The following is a 10327-nucleotide window of genomic DNA, read 5'->3' as shown; positions in this document are numbered from 1 at the left end:
CAGGCGGTAGACTGCTCATTATAAAAGTAATACAAGTATGGAAGCCGCCATTACCCTGCCATCGCGTAGGCCTGGAACACTACCGCGATTTCTACCGGCTAAATCGCGTCCGTGCTCCGCGTTCAAGTCATGAAAATCGCGACTTGCTGCATCCACGGTTAGACTTTTTCAAGCCTGCTACAGTGCATTTTTTTTCAAATGTTGAACAGCTTTTTTAATACTTTTAATTATATTTTTTAGCGCATCCATGAACTTAATTTATCAAATGCATTAAATCAACCAACAATCCCGCTATCCGGGCCAAGATTTATACAAGAAAAATACTGTTTCAATCACGAAAATTACCTAAATTTCACGCATACCCGTAAGACTTGGCGATAGCCTATTCAGATATCGTTGTCAAGCTCGAGGTGATTGACCTTCAATGATTGACAGTTGGGAGCGCGTACTGTACGCGATGCTGAACGCGTAGTCATGGAAGCCGGGGTGCTAAAACCTCAAATGGCGACTTCCATGCGTGTACCGGGGGTGCTAAAGTGGAACCAAAACAACAGCGGGAATCGTGTGTTAAATCGACATAGAAAAGTACAGGAGGGATCAGCGAAATTTACTGTCAGCCCTCTGATTATAGCTTATCCAATCACGTGGAAAGGAAGGTACAGGTGCAGAAAAACTTTTGACCAATCAGTGTCAAGTTCAACCACTAATTGAAGAGTTATGAATGGTCCATGGTGTTGAGTTTGTGAATATGTTTATAGGTCTACTGTTTGTAAGCTCAAACAAAATGATCAAGCCATGCTAAAAAGCCTATGCATGCTGACACATGTAGGCCAATTATAGCCTTTCATTCAAAGAGAAGTCAGATTTGAAGACAACACTCCCAACAAGTGAACAATTTTAAGAAAAAAAAAAAAGGTTCGTCTCAAAGCTTGCGCGTTTGTAAAATCCCACGATTTGACAAAAAACAAATGCGGAAAATTTTTTTTATTTCCAAAAAAATTTCTTTTTTATTTCCAAAAAAAATTTTTTATAGTTTTTTCCAGAAAAATCGGCGAAAATCAGACTTTTTCTCAAAATACCATGAAAAAAAGTCGGGAATAAAAAAAAAAAAAAAAAAAAAAAAAAAAAATCGCATTTCGCATTTTGTTTTAAATGTCTCTTTAGCTTTGAGACAAACCTTTTTTTTTTTTTGGCCTTACCAGCCTTTGGGTCAAGAGAAATCAAGCATGGTAAGTGCAATCTCAACTGCCACATGGCCACTGAGACTATGTGGCTATGTTTGTGCCTGAGCTGCGGTACACAGTGACATCGCCCCGATATCTTCATAGTAGAAATCGCCATGGTAGGTTGAATCCACAGCCACCCATGCCCATTTTATTCGGACCTTATGAGATGCATATTATTAGCGAAGTGACCTGACTAAGGCTATTGACAATAATTATTATTTCTCGCTCTGTGAGCAAGCTTGTATACGACATTGCGGTCAATGGTTATAGTACTCTCTCCACTTGAGTGAGTGCCGCTATAGCCTGCTGCGCGCTGTAGTCCATAGGCCTACAGGACCAACGCAATATAAAATTGAGAGTTTTGGTCAAATTTTGAGTTCAAAGCGCACGGCCAATTTTCAAAGCGCACGCTAACGACTATAATATCTGTTCAACACATATTTTCAAGTGTATGTGAGACCACATCTGGTTTCTTGAGAAAAATTCATTTACGGGAGATATTCATCATTTTCTAACCCAGTATGCGAAGATTTTCGTCTGATATCGAAATTGTGCATAGCAATTCACGTGTATCGATCCTGTGTATTCATTTTAATGTCTCTGCTGCACCAAATAATTATTAGCCAGGCGATGTCGGTGTGCGGTACATCTGATACTAATTAAATTGTAACAAAGTTTACTGCTTTTAGGCCCTACTAACAGAGGCGGATTTAAGGAAAAGGGCCCTGTCAGCAAAATATACTGGGGGCCCAATGGTAAAGAGTTGAAATCAGGAACGTACCTGAATTTTTGTCGGGAGGAAAGTAAGTACAAAATTTGATAGTGATCATTAGTTCGGCCCAATATTATGAGATACGTGCGGGGATACGTGTACGCTTAGTGCGCAAACATTCATTCGATCCATTTCATACTATTTGAAGTAAAAGTTGATATTATTTCGGTAAATTTCGCAATTTTGCACTATATACCCAATTCGAGAGTTTATCAGATTTGTGAGGCTAATTAACCTAACTATTGCCCATCAACCTAAGTGTAAGTGTAAGTGTAAACGGTACTAAAGAACAAGGAATATTTCCTTTTCTGTTTTTGCTTGATAGTCAAGAAGCAAGCAAAATCCCGGATTAATAGTCTTAATCTGATCTCAAGGAATACGAAGCCAATACGTTGGTACGCGTGAATTTTGACATTAGGGGGGATGGGGTTGGAAAAAAAAAATCTTAAATCCAGGACTTTTTGGCGACAAATTAAGTTTATGACACAAATGCGCGCGAAAAATTTTGCCTGTTTGAAACTAAACTGTTAAAATATGGTGCAAAAGGCGGGATTTATCCCCATCACCACACCCCCGGATCTACGCCTATGCACCTATGCACCTTTTTTGGGGGCCTGGGCCCGGCCAAATTCGGAGGGCCCCAAACTCACTGTAAGGAAGGCATATGGTTGAATCCAACGAAAAGTGTACACGGCATGTTCAGGGCCATAACTTAAAAGTATTAATCAATTGGCATTCATTTTTGTATTGTGTTTATTCGCTTGATCATACGCTTGCGCCATATATAATAAGACCCCTTCTGTGAAAAACTTAGACACAGAGACCCCAAAACATGCTATTTTTACCCATTTTTTCACAATATTTCTTAAAGTATTTTTAAAAACGTCTAAATCAGTTATGAAAAGAAGTCATTGGATTGAATCTAAATTGATTTCCTGAAAGGCGTGTATTCAAAGATTGCCTGTTCAATTTTTCACATATTTGTACATAATTATGATTTTTTTGTGATCATTTTTTGAGTGGTATTTTTTTACATTACCTACGAATACAATTTTTTTCATAGCACTAGATATATCATAAAAAAATGGAAATCACTAATAAATGCACAATTGATACAAGCTTTGATATGTCCAATACTGAAATGCATTGCATTCAGGCATCTTTATTATTGTGTTTAGCTGCCAGAAATTCTAAATGGCACAAAGGTAGGTTTGGTAAAAATATGCATTACCACCGAATACATGTTAAAAGCTGTGTCATTTCCACAAAGTGAGAGAATAGTAAACAATTGTTAAGCAATAGGTGCAGGGTAATACACTCTTTATTTCTACCAAGTTTCAAGAGCCTGCGTTTAAATATTTCTGAGATGTCAACAATAAAAGCAAGTATTCGTAGGGAAATTTCGGTAACCGAATGTTACCTACGAATACAATTTGACATCATGACAGTATTGTGAAACACCGCCATTCATGCCAATGCCCATATTGGTACATAACGAAGGCCTGTATGTTTGCTATCAAATCATATGTCAATGAAAGTTGCGAATTCACATACTTGCCCACCATGCAAAACTGAATACGGCTTAATTGTTGAAAAATATGTACTGAAATAGACGACGGTCTGCTCATTTGAAAGAAAAATCAGATTCAAAGAAGATTAGAAGGGGATAAATACTTGGATTTGTCAACTGTCATGTGTGTTTCATTTTAAATGTTTACCGACCTTCTGGTGTCTGAGTAATTTGTGTCAAAATTGATTTATTCGAAGGTAACTTTTGACGTTTTCGCTAAGGTTACCTACGAAAACCATGGAAAAAAACGACTGTTCTCATTGTCTCATGATCTAGACAACATAATGATGGACCCTGGTATAAAGCTAATTGTAGTTGCCCTTAAACGAAAGGCCACAAGACGTAACTGACTCCAAGATGGACTTCACAAGTCTGTAATAACGGTTTTAAGCGAGTTGTGTGCAATTAAGCAAATTAAAGTCACTTTAGTGCCTTTGTTTCTTACTTCAATACTCTTTCAACCGCTGTGAACCGACATTATTAATACATGATAGGGTCTAAAGTATCAATAAACGCACATAAAGAAAATGATACATTCAAAGGGCTTTATAAAATGAAGTTTTGATTGGGATATCCACCAAAAGTCTAATTCTTACCTACAAATACTGAAATGTTACTTACGAATACAGCATAATACATGACATGTGTAATGAAGTGTCGCTACCAATGGAAATTAATTGTCAAAAACTTTAAGCGGTACCCCAGGACACTATTATTACCCATATACGGATTCATTCAACAATTATTTATTATGTAAAATTGCTGATTAACTACTTGTATATCAAAATGAAGTGGTCAAAATCTTGCTAAAAGCATCAAAAAATTTTGATCTAAGGTAATAGCATTTATTCATTTGGACGTACCATCTGAAAGAGATCTAAAAACTACCATTTTATTAATTCATTACCATAATAACAAACTTTAAACCTCTAAACACAATATAGATATTGTTAAATCGCTCATGTTACCTACGAATACCCGGGTTTGTTCACCTTTTCATTGTATAAAGCGTTAGGTGTATGCTTATAATTCCTAATATTCTTGAAAACATATATCCTACTCGTTCTTATACAATGTAAATTGATTCATACTCATTTGATAAATAAAATACAGAAACTGACCTAAACTTCATTTTCAAAAATAAACTAGCATAAATTGACTAAGATCATATTGATCGCGTTATAAAAATAAAAACAAATATTTTCTGGTTGAGCTAGCATTTTCCTGACACCCTGTGGTCTACATTACACGAAAAAAGCGTTAATGGGAATATTCCATTTGTTTTAGGTTGATTAGTATTGCGATAGTGAAAGCATCCTAGTGGTATTCGTAGGTAACATTGGGTTTTGATATCACATTTACTATCACACGTCCTGGATTTATTTTAAAAGATTAGTAATGGCACTTTTGGTTCCTATAAGGCCAATATGTCATCAATCAATGGGCAAAAGGAAAAATTGTGGAGACATTTTTATTTCGGACTTTTATTTTTGGCCCGTGGACACTTTTTGGTTGGATTCGACCATATATGCACTCAAGTGTCTTAGTTTAATTTAATTTACGTATAAGATTGCGGCAGAAGCATAACAATTTAGAGAGAGTTGGGCATATTTTGTTTTCGAAAAAAATGAAGGTGAATTTAGCTATAATATAGGGCCAGTGCGCGCTTTGCGCGGGCAAAATTATGCAATTTTACCCTATTTTGGCCCAAAACATGGTGTTTTATGTCTAAAAAGGAAGGTGCACAGGGCAATTGGGAGGGAGGCACATTTTGGGGGCCCTGGGTCTGGGCCCATTAGGGCTCTGTACCCAATAATATTTGACATTATAAGGGTCATATACCCATGTAAAGATACACTGCCCAAGTGCTGAACCATGAACTGTTAATGCTTTAAATTACATTTTAAAAACATTTTAGGCCCCGGGGACCTATAATATTTGACCTTTGGAACTCATGAATTGTTATTGAGAAACGACAGGCCCTTTGTATTGACATTTGGGCCCCCGCGAAATTCTTGATCTTGGGTATCCGGGCCAAAATTGGCAAAATTCATTTCTAAGGGGAAAGACCTTCAGGCATAAGTGCATCACGGTCCACATACGGGTCCTTTGTAGTTTTAGAGCCAGCTTTGATGATACGCTTATATCTAACATTGGGGGCCCTGGACCCATACTAGATGACCTACTTGTATTTTGAGAATGTGTAATGCACCAATTCACAGTCCTGATTCTATAGAAATTGTATTCCCAAATATTAAATTTGGGCAGCTAGGGCCCTTGACTTTTGATCTCTTGCTGTGGCCAAAACAGGCAAAATTTAATGAAACTTTTCAAGAATCATAAATGCAGGCATGGCATATATAACCTTTTCAGTACTATTCTACCCACCGGACCTTTGAACCTTTGCAGAAAACGATTAAAGCAAAAAAAAAAGAAAAAAAAAGCAGGCGGGGGCCTTTGGCCAAAAAAAACAGGGGCCTTGTCAGCACTTGCTGACTTTCTGACCGCTTAAATCCGCCACTGCCTACTAATTAGTCTCAGCCTTTTATTACAAAATCACAGCCCAGGAGCGATATTTTTTTTGTACATCATTTTTGTAAATTTTGATACAATTTTATAGACCCATTTCTCATGTTATAACACAGCAAAAATTTACTGAAAAAATCAACTGATAATACAACTTTAGATGATAATTATAATTTACGAAAAAAATAGGTTCACATCCTGGGATGATGGGGGCTGTAATTTTTGTTAGGGGGGGCCTGATGCCAAAAGATTTCATCGTGAAAATTTTTCGGGGGAAAATTTGTGGTCATTTTTTTCAGCCCCCCTTGGGAGGGTCGAAAATTTTAAGGGCCCCCCTTTTTGCATCAGCCCCCCCCCCCGTCCCTAACAAGTGTTTGTGAATGGTCCCTTAGGCCTAAGTATATAGGCCCCTATTCCCGATCCCTGGGGCTGGAGACCACTGCCCCCTTACTATTCCATTGTTTCTAGTATCTATGAGACCGTTCAATATTTGCCATACACTGGGGAAGTGGTAGTTTTTGGCCAAAAAATCAAAATAATTCTGTGTTTTACTTGCGCCCGACACAAATTTATGGATTCCACCTTGTTTTTCCACTTTTCACCATTCAAAAATTAACATTCCTCCCCATGGTTCAAGTAAAAAATTCAGATTTCCCCTCAAGACCCCCCAAAAAAATGGATTATCCCTTAAACCTTAACTTCCCACTCCCAGGGGCGTAGCCACCTTTCTTGGTTTGGGGATGGGGATAAAAAATGATGGGCAAAGACAAAAGGGTCAAAACCACTAAAAACAAGCAATTTGGCGAAAATCCTGTCGCAACCATTCAACTTAATATATTGTACCAATGTGGATCGTAATAAAAGGAAATGATATTGGAATATCTTTAGCACATAACAGGCTATAATATCTGAAAATTTGATCATTCAAATCGTATTCTTTTGGAAGTATCGATGTTTCGAAGTTGGCTGAGTGGTCAAAACCCCTATGTCGCAAATCATGAACTTCACATATTTGTGCAATGTGTTTAAAATTGAACACAATGAATATGCCTTGAAATAGTATTAAAATGTAATTTATAGTGTATTCCTACAAGAAAAAAAAAAAAAAACCATCCCTAAATTGTAAAAGATGATTTATTTACAATTGAAATTTGTCGCAATATTCCGTGTAACCTACGTTACATTGACATGTTATCTAACCCTTGATAACCTTTTTATCAATTTAGGTATCAGGTTTTGCCTTTATAATGTCAAATTAATAATGTGGAAATAAAATTCATGACTGAAAATGTAATGTGGGTATCCATTTTAGAGAAAAGCAAGTATCATGATCTATGACCGTATGGTTAAGGAAAGTAACCTACGTTACCCATTTTCTGAAAATCAAACGGTAGAATATTATACCTGGTAGGTAGTAAACATTAGCACGTGATACCCTGATTAAAGTGAAATAATTTTGTTGCACTGCTATCATTAACAGAACATGTGGAAATTTTAGAAGTTTAAATGAAACATCCGTTACTGAAACATACGTTACCAGTATTTGTACAACCATGATTAAATTTAAGAAAATCACAACAGACTTCGCCTGCATGTAATTTTTAGTCCGTCTAGCGCCCCCTTACACGGCTAGCAATGTGCAACATTTTAATTTTTTTGAGTTCTATGAGTATGTAAACGATTTGTAACATACGTTACGTAACATACATTACCATTCTTAACAGTGACACAATGCAATATGAGGAACCATTATGGAAATTATTTGGTGGTATATATCAAACACATTAAACAAGAAACTTTTTGATCCAATACTTGCATAAGATTCTCTAAAGTACCAGATAATAGTATACAAATATTGACTGCTATGAGGGGCATGGTTAAGATTATATTTATAGGCCCAATGTGACCTCAAAACCATGCGGGCCTATAATCTTAACCATGTCCCGAATTTAAAGCAGTCAATATTTGTTTTATATACCGAATGGATACGAGGATGTTGTGATTGCGCAGTTTGATCGGGACGCATGTGACCGGTCCATAGTTCATTTCCATGGACCGGTCCATAGTTCATTTTGAGGGCATAGTTAATTCAATGACTGCATATTCAACCAATCAGATAACAGGAATATATATATATGAGGTATATAATCTAAATTATGAAAGATGGATATTAGATTACTTATTCCACATCTCCTGTATTCAATGCAATGCGCTTCCCTCCCTGACAAAAACACTGCTGAATTTTACGAACCAGTAGTAACGTATGTTACAGCAGTAAATTTCGCTAGTTTACTTGTAAGTGTCATATGATACCAATGGTAAGGGTGAAATAAGTCTTTTGGGTTGAAAGCAGCAAGTTCAAACATCCATTTTAAAGAGTGAAAACCGATCATTAGTAATGCGCTTCCATCCCTGACAAAAACAATGCTGAGTCTTACAAATCAAAGTAACGTATGTTACAGCAGTAAATTTCGCTAGTTTTCTTGTAAGTGTCATAAATAAAAAAGTTCACAATATTACGTGCTCATAATTGTCTGGGTCAAAATTCGAGGTGTTATCTCTGATTTTATATGTGTAAACATGATTAGAATAACATTTTATTTTCCCCATTTTTGGAAATCCGAATTGCTCGTTTTTAGTGGTTTTGACCCCAAAAAAATATTACCGGTACATAAAATGCACACAAAAATTTAGTGTTTCACTATTTTGGCCCATGATCGGGGTGATTTTGGTGGAAAATAGATTCCTTGCCCCTCTCCTTTGCCTTCCCAATTTTCTCTTCTCATTTTAAGTCAGGAAAGCACTTTTCTCTTTCGTCACAGGGGCACTTTGCCCCTGCCTGAAATGCCCCCTTGCTGACTACACTATCCCTCTGGGATAAATATTGAACACAATACTGTGTTTTTACCATTCAAACCCACAAGGAGCAGTGTTGGGACTGTCATTTTTTTCAGGGGGCATTGGGGGAGGGGAGGCAAATTTAATTTCAGTGGGGAAAATCAAGGCATAACTTTTTAATTATTATAGTCGTACATGTCAGAATTTCTATTATGTGACCTTTTACCGGCATCTTTTATATTAAATACACAAAACAACCATTATAACACCTTCACTTACTTAATTATGACCTCTGTAAGATGATGTGCCTAGGAAGTATTTAGTGGTATACATGTAGAATTCTGTTTAATCAATAGAGCGGAATTTAATTGAATAGATTTGCCCAGTCATGTTACCTGGTCATGCTATAGATTTAGCAACATTTCCAGCTGGTTTGACACACTTATTATTGTGTGCACATCAATCTGTGAAGTCACATCACTTAAGTTATAACTATATGTGCATAAAACAATTGATGTATAAATGAGCCACAATTTTACTAAGACCATCTTAATTAAATCCTGTGTCTCAAAGCTTGTGAGAAATTGACAACCTAATACTGTGTTTTTATAATTTTTTTTTTTTTATGTGTCAGTACAGGATTTCGGACAAGCATTTGGTGCTCAAAATATCCAATGTTGTACTTTTGAAAACTGGCAAATGACAGTATCTTTATTAAAATTAAGTTTTTAAAAAATCTTCAAAAAAACAAAAAACAAACAAACAAAAATTGCATTTGTTTTTTAAACTGCTGGCACTTCAGTTGAGACATAGCAATATTTTTATGGCCTTGCTTGGTAATGTTTTAATTTAAATTTATAATCCCAAATTACGGATTTTAACATACAGTTGCCCAATATCTTAGGAACATCTTGGTAATTGATTAATAATCGGTTTGAGAATGTTTGAAATATGAACCAGGCAGGCCCGTAGCCAGGATTTTGAGGGGGGCTGATTTTGAAAAAGTCGACTTTTTTCCAAGGGGGGGGGGGCAATTTTGTGAAATACCCAAATTTGGACCTTTTTTGACCAAAAAAGCCTTTAAAAATTTGGGAGGTATGTCGCACCCCTCCCCCTGCACCCCCTGGCTACGGCTCTGTGACCAAGCCCCTATAAAAAAAGGTTCTTGTGCAGCTGAAGTTGGATACTGACATAGAAGTACTGCAGGGACGTCTGACTTTCTTTCTCACCCCAAATAGAACAGTTATTAATTATGTTATCTTCAACTTGTCTAAATTCATGTACCATAACCAAAGCCGAAATCAATTAAAAAAATAAAATGATTTATTCTACATGTCACATAACTTATAATTATTATGGGTGCCGGTCACCTCTTTACAAAATTTTATAGGGCCT

The sequence above is a fragment of the Amphiura filiformis genome, chromosome 15, assembly GCF_039555335.1.
Source record: "Amphiura filiformis chromosome 15, Afil_fr2py, whole genome shotgun sequence".
In the NCBI taxonomy this organism is placed as follows: Eukaryota; Metazoa; Echinodermata; class Ophiuroidea; order Amphilepidida; family Amphiuridae; genus Amphiura; species Amphiura filiformis.
This window is presented reverse-complemented; position numbering follows the sequence as displayed.